This window comes from Tenrec ecaudatus, chromosome 10 (genome assembly GCF_050624435.1).
Source record: "Tenrec ecaudatus isolate mTenEca1 chromosome 10, mTenEca1.hap1, whole genome shotgun sequence".
NCBI lineage: Eukaryota > Metazoa > Chordata > Mammalia > Afrosoricida > Tenrecidae > Tenrec > Tenrec ecaudatus.
Window position 1 is genome coordinate 11,703,410 of NC_134539.1, and position 12,705 is coordinate 11,716,114.

A 12,705-nucleotide genomic window follows, 5' to 3' on the forward strand; every position below is an offset into this window, starting at 1 on the left:
GGCTTATGGCAGTTACAGCACGGTTATCAGGACATCTACAGTTACACAGTCGTGCACTCCTGGCACGAGGACAGGCATACACATCAATGAGGAAGTAGAGTGCAGATATACAATTGCACATATGAAGAGGCTTCAAAAAGTTTGTGGCAAAATGGAATTAAGAGGTAATGACAATTTCCACCAATTTTTTGAAGACCCCTTGTATTCGGACAATTGATATTTTTTACGAAGATGCCAAAGCAGCTATTGGAGAAAGAAAAGTCTTTTCACAAATAGTACTGGGACAATTGGATACCTAAAAGGAAAAATGAAAGTAATCATCAATGTCACCATAAATAAAAAATATATATAAAATAGATAACACATTAACAGCTGAAATTATAACACAGTTACAAGAGAACATAAATGTTTGTGACTTGAGTGTGGGCAAGTTTTTTCAGGACCCAAACCATAAACCATAAGAGAAAAAATAATAAATTGCATTTTATCAAAATTTGAAATATTTTTTTCTTGAAAAAAATCATTCATAAAAGGCAGCCAGAGAATACACAATACATGTTGCTGAACATGTACTTACCTAGAACATATAAAGAATTCTTACAACCCAATCATAAAATAACATTAAAACTCCAATCAGGATAGGTTAAAAACTTTGAACAGATATTAAACAGAAAACTTATAGAAATGGCTAGGTGCATGAAATGTATGTTCATCGTTTCTCAACGAGCAAGTGCTAACTAAAACCTACAAGATACTGCTATATTCCCATGAGAGTGGCTAACATTGAAAAGCTGACAATGCTTAGTTGAGCATGCGAAACCACTTCAATTCTCATACACTGCTGATTCAAATTCAAAATAGCATAAGAGACCAAGAAAGATGTTTTTTTCTTGGATGACTGAGAAACTTGGTAGTTTTTTTTTTTTAATTCACTGAACTACTGAACTTTCACCTAACAAATAATGTAAAGACTTATTGGAGACATAAAAACATACCTAAATGTGGTGATCTCATGTAAACTTGACGATATGAAATAGTGTATGCCATAGTATTTAACCTGTCAATCAGGTAAATGCCTGATGGTAACTCCTTATGGTCATGGCCTTCTCATAAGAAGAGTCCTGGGAATCTCCCTTTTTTCTCTGCCTTCCTCTTCCTGCTGGTTTGCCATACTGGGACCTGCCAGAGTCCTGGAGGCAAATCCACCGTCATTGGATCCACAAGACTTTGCACCCACTAGTACAATATGCCTGCATTCTGCATCATTGTGTGTGACTATGTGAGTCTGAAGAGGGACTTCTGGATTAATATCAGACTTATGAACTTGAGTGGGACTGGGCTGGGATGTTTTCTTGATGTCAAAAGCATCTTGATATAAGCTCTTTCCTACACAGATCAGAGTTACTGGATTTGTTCCTCTAGTCAACCTGGCCGAACACACTAAATCAAGCTGAGAAGATACTGGAGAGATAGAAGACGAGGATTTGGACATCTCAGATCCTGTAGGACAAAGTTCTATGCTGATGCCATTCTGACTGTGTAAAGCTCTTAAATAGGGAAAATAAATAAAAAGAAAAAAATAACTACAGGATTCTGACCTATGCCATGAAACTGAGTTTTATAGAGTGACATACTGACACTAAATGCCGTCTTGTCCCCCAATATTTAGTCTCTTATTCCTTTAAAAAATAATGACCACTATTAGGGGTCATTTTATAGAAAATTGAAATTAAGTCTAAATTTTAGTAGTCCCCATGCTATTTTCTTTCTTGTATAAATAAATCATCACCAATTGGATGTCAACAGGAGTGCGAGATGTGAGTTCTAAGGGTATCATTACAGGGAATTAATACAGATTTTCCAGCCATTTATTTCATCTTGTGATGAAAAAGGTCTAATGGAACTTTAACCATCACTTTGGGCCGGAATGATCTAGTTGTTATGAGAGAGATGGTAGCCTATAGTGGTGAGAGTTAAAAGCTAAGAGACTTACAATGATCTTATTATGGCTTTGGAGAACATTGTGTCAAATGTACTAACAAAGAATTATCTGATAATTCAAAGGATGGATTACACTAAGGAAATGAGTGCATTTGAATTATACAGAGTCAAAACCTTCATTGCAATCAGCATTTCAAATCAAACCTATTCAGAAATGGAACAAGTACGTGGAAACCATATGAGATAATTAATTTCATGGACCAAATTAGCTAGGCTATCGCTCCAGTTGTTTGGGCAAACTGATTTAATCTAGTTACATGTGACTAAGTCAGTTAACCGTAAACAAGTACTAATGTAATGTAATACAATATAATAATTTCATAGTTAATTTAAGGTAGTATAGTTATTTTCCAGAATGTAACCTAATGTAATATCACATAATGTAAAACAATCATCAATTGTAGGCCTTAAGATGAATAGGTGTGTGCTCTGCTGCCAGACTATAAATAGATATTTTGGCAAATCCCTCATTGCACCATTCTCATTGCCTTTATTAAAGAGTTTCTGACAGAATTTTTTGGAAGTTTCCAGCCTCTAGCTTACCCTATGGATTTTGGATTTACCAGCATGAGCTCCTACAACTACCTCCACAAATCACATGAGACAATTCTTTGCAGTAAATATTTAGATACATACATACATACATACACACATACTAAGGCACACACACATTTTAGTGTATAGTTACCTACCTTTTCAAATCCATACATCTATCTCACTGACTATGTTTTACTAGGGAACCCTCATTAAGATATCACATACAATGGAGATGCTAACATCTGAAGTGCAAAGTAAATTTTTAGACCTGGGAACACACAGTGCCTGGAGATTAACATAAGAAGGAAGGTCATAAATAAGGCCCGGCAGGAAGAAAACCATGTGAAACACCGCACTGCAGATTAGCATGTAAGCCCGAGTAACGCCCAGTTTACCGCGCTTACTGAATGCTCAGACTCCAACAGGCGCTGTTGCTGGCGATCAGGGATGGCAGCCTTCAATATGGATTAGAGCTCAATGTAAAGAAAACCCAAATCCTCGCAACTGGACTGACAGGTTACAGCCCGATAATTGGAGGAAAAAACTGACATTTTCAAGGATTTCCTTGTGCGTGGGTCCCAATCAGTGATTAGAGAAGCAGCAGTCAAGAAAGCAAACGACACGCTGCTTTGGGCAAATCTACTTGACAAGAACTTTTAAAAAGTGGTGAAAAGCAAGGATGCTACTTTCAGGACTAAGGAATGCCTAACTCAGGACATAGCACTTTCAATGGTCTGTAAGCAGTGAAAATCGGACAGTAAACAAAAACAGCCACGGGAGAATGCATGCATTTGCCGCATGGTGCTGGCTGAGACTATCGAAAGCGCCGTGGACTGCCCCAAGAACACACCAATCAATCTTAGAAGGACAGTCAGACATTCCTGGGAAATAAGGAGGGGCAATGAAAAATAGTCAATCCGAAAATAAGTCATGAAAGGGGTAAAATCACAACAAAGAAAATTCCCAAAAAGTGTCTTTTGTCCCCTTTTACACGAACGTGTGTATGTGGGAGGGAGTTTGGGGGACCCCCTGCGAGTGGACACTAGAGAAAGCATAGAGTACAATAACTGATCTCAACTCTAGGAGAATGACTAAGTAAAAAATGGGGAGACATAAATGCCCACTATGCTGCTTTCAGTTCTGCTACTGTTGATTTCAAAACCATTGAAGTGGGAGCCAATTCAGTGGTGATCTTTGTCTATGTATTTAAGCCTTTCTTATTTTGGGATATGACGATGCAATATCACAACCTAAGAGTGAAATTGTGCCCAAAACAAAAGAAAGAGAGAACTTCAAAGGATGTGGTAGATCCAACTGGGACAAGTCAGTAGATTTGAAAACTATGATCTCATGTCGCAGCTTACCAGTAAATTCTTTTACTCCCGGTTTCTATGTCATCTGCAACCACAAAAGTGCAGAGTGGCAGGTGATGGTCAATTTACCGAAAGTTCAGTGACAATTTCATACGTTGTAGTCAAATTTTAAGAACAGTGATTGAGTCCAGCAAAACAATAACAAAACAAAAACTCAAACTGAACCAAATCACGTGCCACCAAGTTGATTCTGCCTCATCATGCATCGCAAAGTACAACTGGCCCACTGAGTTTTGAAGTTGGTGAGCTTTCAGATGCCAGTCCCTTCTTCTAAGAAGCCGATGGCTCCGATTGGAGACTCACACCCTTCAATGAGCAGTCAAGGGAATGAATGTTGACATTACCCAGAGACGCCTGTTTGCACTTTAGTGGACTGACTTTCAGATCTGATTGCTAACACTTGAAAATGAGAACTACATGAGTTAGGATATTCGTAGGGTTTCCTTTCTAGTCATATTTTTGTTCTAACAGCCTACTCCTGTGAACTAGGCTCCAATTATTTTCAAAGTGGTGAGAACAACACTTCTCAAAATATTTCTGTGTCCTGTATTTCTGAACATTCTCCCTAGTGCTTTGCCACTTTATAGCATGAAAGAGGCATTCCAGAGGACAGTATCCAGCTGTTTGCCGTTAGGACTCAAACTTATTTTGGAGGGAGTGGCTAAGCTTTTTTTTTAAAAATCACCAGAATAAAAGCTATCAGGCCATTCATATATTTAAAGATAGGTAGAAGCCTGAGGAAATGAAAAAGAGGACGTGGCGGAGGAAGCGACTGGAAGACATATGGCTGGCCAAGAGTGTACGTGACGTTCTATAATAAGATGCTAAGTCCTATAGAAATACACATGATGCAATATTAAAATACATGTATCTGAGTTCCCATTAACCCTTGAACGACTGATGGCAATGTTCCAATCCAGCACCAGGGTTAAACTTCATCTTAAAACTATGTGCTAGGTAAGACTCTTGAAAACATCCCGATTCTGGAGGGTTGTTAGCACTTTTGCCAAACTGATTAATTCTTCGGTAATTCATGCTTCAGTCCCAGACAATCATGATCACAGTGTGCTTCAATGCAAAGACTGGGAGCATGAATCAAATCTCTCTGGACTCATGAATTAGTCAGAGGCGGCACCATGTACCAGCATTGAACTGGTGAAAAGCAGTAGCAGAAATTATCTATGTCGGGATCAGGATTGCCACTAGACTGGCCACTGCACTATTGATTTATATCCATAGTAACCATTCTACAATTACTTTTGTTGACCTAGATCATGAAACCTGGTAGTGATATTTTTCCGTAAACACACACACACACACACACACACACACACACACACATCATGATTTATCCAACGTAGGCAAGATGGTAGATTTGACAACTTTGATCTCATCTTGAATATCACTTGGAATGTTTGCAGTCTAGGGTTTCTATATTATCATTATTAAAGAATGTTTAGAGTGTGAGCTGATGACCTATTTTAGTGGAAGTCTAATCATGTGTAATATAGGCAAAATTAGGTGGCAATTTGACACTTGGTAATCAAATTCTCTGAAAAAATGGTCGAATAATGGTTTCACTGTAAAATAAGAAGAAAAGTAATGCAAACCAGCAAATCAAACCAGTTGCCATGTTTTTGATTTGGGTTCCTGGTGATCCCGTGTGTTGCACACAAGAACTGCTGCCTGGGGTTTCTGAACACTGTTCTTTAAAAAACATGTTTTGAGTAGCACTGCTCTCACTAGACTGAACTTTCAAGATAATTGGGGTCTATTTCACAAGATAGGGCGGTTAGAACAACAGCATGATCAGAAAATAAACTCTACTATAATTTGGGCTCACACAGTCTTTACTTTCAAGTAACACACATTCGAGTTTTAAAGAAACCAACAAAGTAAATATGATAAGTTGTCATACTTATTAAGGAAATTAAAATTGATTGTTTAAAGTAAAACATCACTTATATTAACCTAAGACATCTATATTTCTTAAAGAAACATTCTTATTATTCTTGTATATGAAGCAGACATGCATCCAGATAATCATGATATCATACAGATAATTAACATATGTATGTAGACATATATATATATGTGTCTAGATCCCAATTCCTTAAAAACCAGTGAAAGAAGCCTTTTATATGAAGGTGGCATCAAAGACGAAGAAGGTCCCTGTGGTCCTTCCAAAATAGAAGCCAAAGCAAAGGCGTTGAGGCTAAGAAGGTCATGAAGAAAAGTGTCCCCAGGCACAGAAATAAGAATATACGAATGTTGTCCATCTTCCAGTGGCCCGAGACACTGAGGCCACAAATTCAGCCCATCTATCCCCTGAAAAGCACCCCAAACAACCCAAGTTTGACCATTATGCCATCATCAAGTTCCCCCTGATAGCTGAATAAGCCATGGAGAAGACCCAAGATTATTACACACATGTGCTCAAAGGGGATATTCAAGTCAAAAGGCACCAGGCTCTGAAGAAGTTCTATGACATTGAGATAGACAAGGTCAGCACCTACATCACGCTTGACGGAGAGAAGAAGACATATGTTCAAATGGTTCCTGACTATGATGTTGCCAACAGAATTGGAATCATCTAAACTGGATTCAGCTGGATAATCTGAAATATAAATTATTTCAATATAGAAAAAAGTGAGAGAGGAAAATGCTTTTGAAGACATTTAAACATATGTGAATATAATGAAAAACCTGTGTATTTGAAACATATGGAATATGAAATCAATACTAAAATGAGATAAAGTTATCCATAATTGAAATTAGTATGAAGTTAAGTGAAAATAACCTATGCTATGAAATCATAGACACCTTTATTAAACAAAAATATATAGCTGGGAAACTACTGTTTCTCAACATATCCTCCATCTGGGTCTATGTACTTCTAAAAGTGGTATTTCCATTTTTCTTTCCCTTCCCTGAAGAGAGCAATACTTTTTTATTTACACCACTCCAAACAGCAGTTTTAGCATAATTGAGGGGCAAAAATTTTGTTGCTTTTCTATGTTGTTTGAGTTTTGAAACAAAAAGAACTCTGAAGGGGCAAAATTAGGTTGGGTGGATGGGCTAAGATTCACACACACACACACGCATGATGCACACACACACACATGCACACTGCCCCAAATTTTATAGGCCTGCCCTTACTACCTTTGAAGAATGAGCATGATCTTCCTAGATTATTTGAGAAAATATACCAAGATTACAGCCTTTCAGAATTCCTAGAACAGTTATTAGGTCCTTCTGACCTGCCCTCTTCTACAGTCTAGCAGATCCGCTTAGAAGCCAAGATTTTCTTTGGACAACTTTGTATTTTAAAAAGAAACAATAAAAAGATTAAGTATATTATTAGCAAATTTATCTGCAGCCATTCACTGAGTATAAACACATGTTTAAATTGACGCTTAAATATATTTCATTTGGAATGAATCCATGTATATATGAACTAGAAATTTGGTAGCAAAACTGTTCTATTTACTCTTGCATGTTGAAGAGCGAGCAAGAGGAGGCTTTCGAAATTCACCGAACAGGTCTACCCTGTCCTATATGGTCGCTGTGAGTCAACAACTATTCCATGTCAGAGTGTTTGTACGTTGAAGAAAAGGGTTTTACTGTTTAGGATCTGACAAAAAAGGCTTTTTTAAAAGTTAAATTGAAGGAAAATGGAAATGAGATGATCAATCTAATATGGACTAGTACCTGCAGGATGAATAAATACATATATAAATGAGTATGGTAGTCATCTTCCAAACAAGCCTGGCTTAAAGACAGGGAATGCTGGGTAGGGGTGGTACAGACTACGTGGAGGGTGGTTTTATAAGGTAATTAAGATTTTCCAAAAGGAAAAACAAAGACAAGTGATTTGAGATTTTGCAAAAATATTCAAACATTTAAATATAAATCTGCATTTTGAACACATCTGTTGTTTCAGTTGTTTCTCCAACACATCCAAATGCACGTGGTTTCATGTGTTCTGTTGTTGTCCTTGTTTTGCCATCAAGTTGGTTCCGACTCACAGCACCCCTGTGTACAACAGAAAGAAACACCACCTGGTGCTGCCATCCTCACATCTGTTCTAGCCATTTCCCAAGGATGGTACTGCAAGGACCATTGGTCTTGGAAAATGTTGTCAAGACAACACATGAGTGCACAACACTGTCACTTACTCTCTTGCGGTATCACATGTAGGTAGATTAGGGTTGCCCCCCTTTGCATTGAGTAATTATAACTCAATTGAGTGGATCAAAATACTTAATGGTCACCTGGAAAAGTATGTAAGAAAAATAAGCAATGGTGAATCATAATTAGCCTAGTGAAAATATATTTTTTTAATTCAAACTATTAAATTAAGGCGGGGGAATTGAAGAGGGTTGATTGATTTCTACTCTCCTATATTGGGTTGCTATGAATTGAAATTGACTTCATGGCACTGAGTTTGGTTTTGGGTTTTATATGAGTCAAAGCTGTCCTTTGAGATAATTATTAGTTGCCACATGCATCTGAAAGATATCTACTGGTCTTCCTCAGGACCAATAATGCGAGTAGCAATACCAGGAGGGTAGGGAGTAGGGCGAGGGGGGGGGGTGTAACCAGTCACAACCATCACCAGGATAACCATCACCAGGGTAACAAACAACAGAAAAGTGGGGGAAGGAAGACAGTGGATGATGTAAAATATGAAAATATTAATAATTTATCAAGGGTTCATAAGGGAGGGAGGATAAAAAGAAGAGGGGAAAGTATCTGCTGGTGTCAATTGGACATAATAGGGAAAGTATTCCCAGAGAGAAAAAACAAGGCAGGATCAATGCGCTTGAAGCACGGTGCTGGTGAAGAATAGTGAAGTACCATGGCCTGCCAAAAGAACCAACAGACCTGCTGGGAAGAGTACAGCCTGAATGTGCCTTGGTGGCAAGTTTGGCCAGCCTTCATTTTGCATACTTTGGAAGTGTTATCAGGAGTGACCAGTCCCTGGAAAAGCCATGCTCCTAGCTGAAGCAGAGGGGCAGCAAAAAAGAGGAAGGCTCATGACCAGATGGCTACAACAATGGTGCAAGCAGCAGGATGATTTTGAGGAAGGTTATTACCAGGCAGTGGTTGCTTTCTGTTGTACTTAGGGTCACTATGAGTAGGAACTGACTTGAAGGCACCTAACAAGAGCAAAAACAACACCCATATATCTGTATATCTCAGAGACTTATTTATCTGATGAATTCTTTGCTCTATTAGCCATGTCTTAGAAAAGATCGGCATCAACCAGTTCCGTTTGCTTCTGTCCGTAAAGACGAGCAGATGTCGCAGGAATCCCTCCCCCTGCAGGTCTCCTTCTTTGAGCTTTAGTCATAGAATGTATAAAGCTAAATGAAACTTAGAATCACCTAGCCCATCCTGCACTTAATACTAGAAAAGCATCCCTTCATGAGTGGACACCCAGCTTGTGTTGCAATATGATCAGAGATGGTTGATGAAGCAATGGTAAGGAATTGCGTCACTCTAGGATTTTTCAAAAGTTTACTATGTTAATGTTCATATTAAATCCCTACGAAAGGCATGTAATATTCAAACTGTTTCATCACTGAATACAGATTGAGCTTCCCCAGGCATCACTTTTCAGCTAATGACGTTTTACAGATCAAGTATCTGAAAGTCAAAGCCAAGCGAGTTCTCAAAAGACCACCCTGTTGATATAGGGGCAGGCACAGTTGACTAAGGTACCTGTCACTAATGGTGTCTTTAACTTGAATGTGTAGGTAAGTCAGGAGAGGGTCATGAAGTGGTGCTTTAGCCTTGCTTTAGTGCCTAGAAAAGGTTGGCAGCTTCTTTAATGAATTGACCTGCACATGAAACAAGTGAAAGTGATTGTGGTCAAGAAGTCCTTGAGAGCCAAGAGGTTAGATCAATCATTTCAAAGTGCGGACAGTTTTACGTAACATTCAAGGGCAAGGAATTGTCCGTAATTCAGGAGTTCATTACCTGGGGAGTGTCTCTGGTACAGACCTGGCATCGAAAAACTGGTCTCTTGCTTCTAGGATCAAAACCTTTGACATCACAAACTTTGATCCATAGAAGTAGGTCTCTGAGTTTGAAGTGCATGTCAATTCAGTAACTTTGAGAAATGGTAGCTTGGGAGAAATGGTTCCTAATCTCAGTGTTAGAAGCAATAATTTCACAAATTCATATGGGGTGGGTACAGAACAGATACAAGAAAAGGATACAAGAACAGAGAGAGAATAAAGAGGTCAAGAGTCGTGTCTCTGGAAGCAAACAACAATGAATATTTATCCAACCATCGCCCTGCATCTGTGATTTGGACAAAACTGTTAATCCTCATTTTCACCAGCTTTAAAATTAGGTTGTTTATCAGATTAAATACACAAGTTCATTTTGTTTTTAATTCTATGGTTCTTATTTTTACTGATTTTCATTTAAAATGGAATGACATCAATTTTTCAGCTTGTCATATGCAAAATAGCTCTTTTATGGGTGTCTTTAAAATGGTATATGTATCTAAGGCTGCTGCATTCAAACATGGTTCTAAATATGCCCAACACCCATGCCCACACGTTATTCTTTTTTCCCTGTTTCTTATATTTTGTGGGAAGGACATTTAATTAATAATGGTGTTGACATTGACTTTATGGCAGTGAGCCTGGTTTTCATTTGTGACATTAACAGGTCACTAGATTAGGGGAAAGGGAGGTTATCTTCCGTGAGGCCAACATTACAGGAAAATTAGCTGTTCACGCCACACTAAAGGGGTTAGAAAGAAATCGGGCACACTAACTAGACGCCTGTGGGAAAACCCAACCTGGGCCCTACACAATACTAGACATCAGACACATGCCATCACCCACGTTCACTGAAACTCAGCTTCTAAGGTCAGCCATACCTTCAAACAAGCCTCCCAGCCGTGGGAATAAAAGCCAGCCACGGGCAGATAGCGGACACCCTTTTCCTCTGTTCTCTCGCTCACATTCCATGCTACCAAGGCCCGCTCGCACCCTTTGCCTCTAGGATTTTCCTGCTCTTGTTCCGCACACGTAGTTTAGCACTCTGTTCCAGTATTCTTTCCACACGGGTTTTCCGCGTTCAGTCACCAACTCTGCGCCATCCTCTTGTGGCCTTCTATGGTTTCCAGAAACAGCACAGAGTTTTGGAGCGTGTTACCTGAAACTTCCCTTTCCCTCATCAAAGTCTCTAGGATTACAAAAGGGTTTCTGCCACCTGAATTCTTTCAGCCTTGAGAAACAAGAATCAAGGTACGCCACTACAGAAGCCTGACAGCATCATATTAATAATTGATTTTCAAATGGTGGAGCAGTTTCAACTATTACTTCAAGTATAACATTCTTTGCAAAAATGCTCAATGTCCTGGAGAAAAACACAGATGGCGACCTCATCCCAGAATTTGAATAAACTGATAAGACTGTTCTTTTGTCAGCTTGAACATTTAATGTGTCATTATGCTAATTACATTAAAGAGATTATATTTTATTTCCTGAAGGTTTTATTCCTTAAGACTACAATGGCAGTGTCTATTGCCTAATATTATGTTGAAACAATTGGACACGAATACTAAGGAGATTTTAGTCTTATGAATTCATCCAAAACTGTAGGCACTGAAAAGGATTCTCCAAGAGTTGCGGTAAATTTGATTTTAAAATAGAAAAGTTGTTGGTTAAGAACAACAACAAAAAATTAACTGTAAACTAACATTAAATTTGTCCTCTCTTTAGGACAACATACTGAGTTATTAGGCCCTTGCTTATTGTACCTTAGCCACAGGACAATCTTGACAGCTCTGTGGGATGTAATTGAAACTTTAAATTAGTAGTTCTTCATCCTAGATAAGCATCAAAATTATCTGGGGAATGTCCTTCCTAGTCATTCATTAGTCTCTCCAAAGAAGTTTTAAGATGCATAATGTGTGAGGACACACAAGGCCCCTGAAATTAATTGGTAAATCCACTGCTGTTATTTTTTAACATTTTATTAGGGGCTCAGACAACTCTTATCACAGTCCATACATATACATACATCAATTGTATAAAGCACATCTGTACATTCTTATTGTTATTTTTATAAATCTTTCCAGATCTTATAAAATGCATACAATACCCAGTGAACTAAACCATAGGACCCTATGGTTGCTAAACTGATTTTTTTTTACTGGACACTTGAAAATATGTTAACACTTGTTACTCTCTGTCCTCTCCAGAATATATATAGACATTTATACATTCATCTACAAAACAAAATGCATACCTATGCATGTACACACACACACCCCACTGAAGCCCATATTCTAATAGATGAGAATCTTAGGGGAGACAGAGATAGGGAAATAATTCAGAAAGGGTTTTCCATAAAAATGTTGCAACTTGAAGAAAGAAACTGATGTCATTGACTTTCACTCAGACATGCAAATATTCTTTTATTAGTAAATGTTTGGTTGTATGTATGTCCATCAAATCTTAACTTAAAAATCAAAAGACAAAGCACTCACCAATTTGCTAGTAATAATAGGAGTGAGAAATCTTCCTCTTAGTACAACAATTAGTGATATCAAATAAACCCAAACAAAACCACTGCTTTTGAATAGATTCGAGCCCATAGCAACCCTTTAGGGCACATGCAGTTAGCAATTTAATATATCTCATTGCACCTGCACTTTCATCTCAAGAAACTGCAATCCTTCTTTCAAAAGCTCAAGAAGCATCATATTGGCAATCGCATCAGTCTTAAAAATCTTCCTTGTTAATGTGATATTATGGCTGCAACT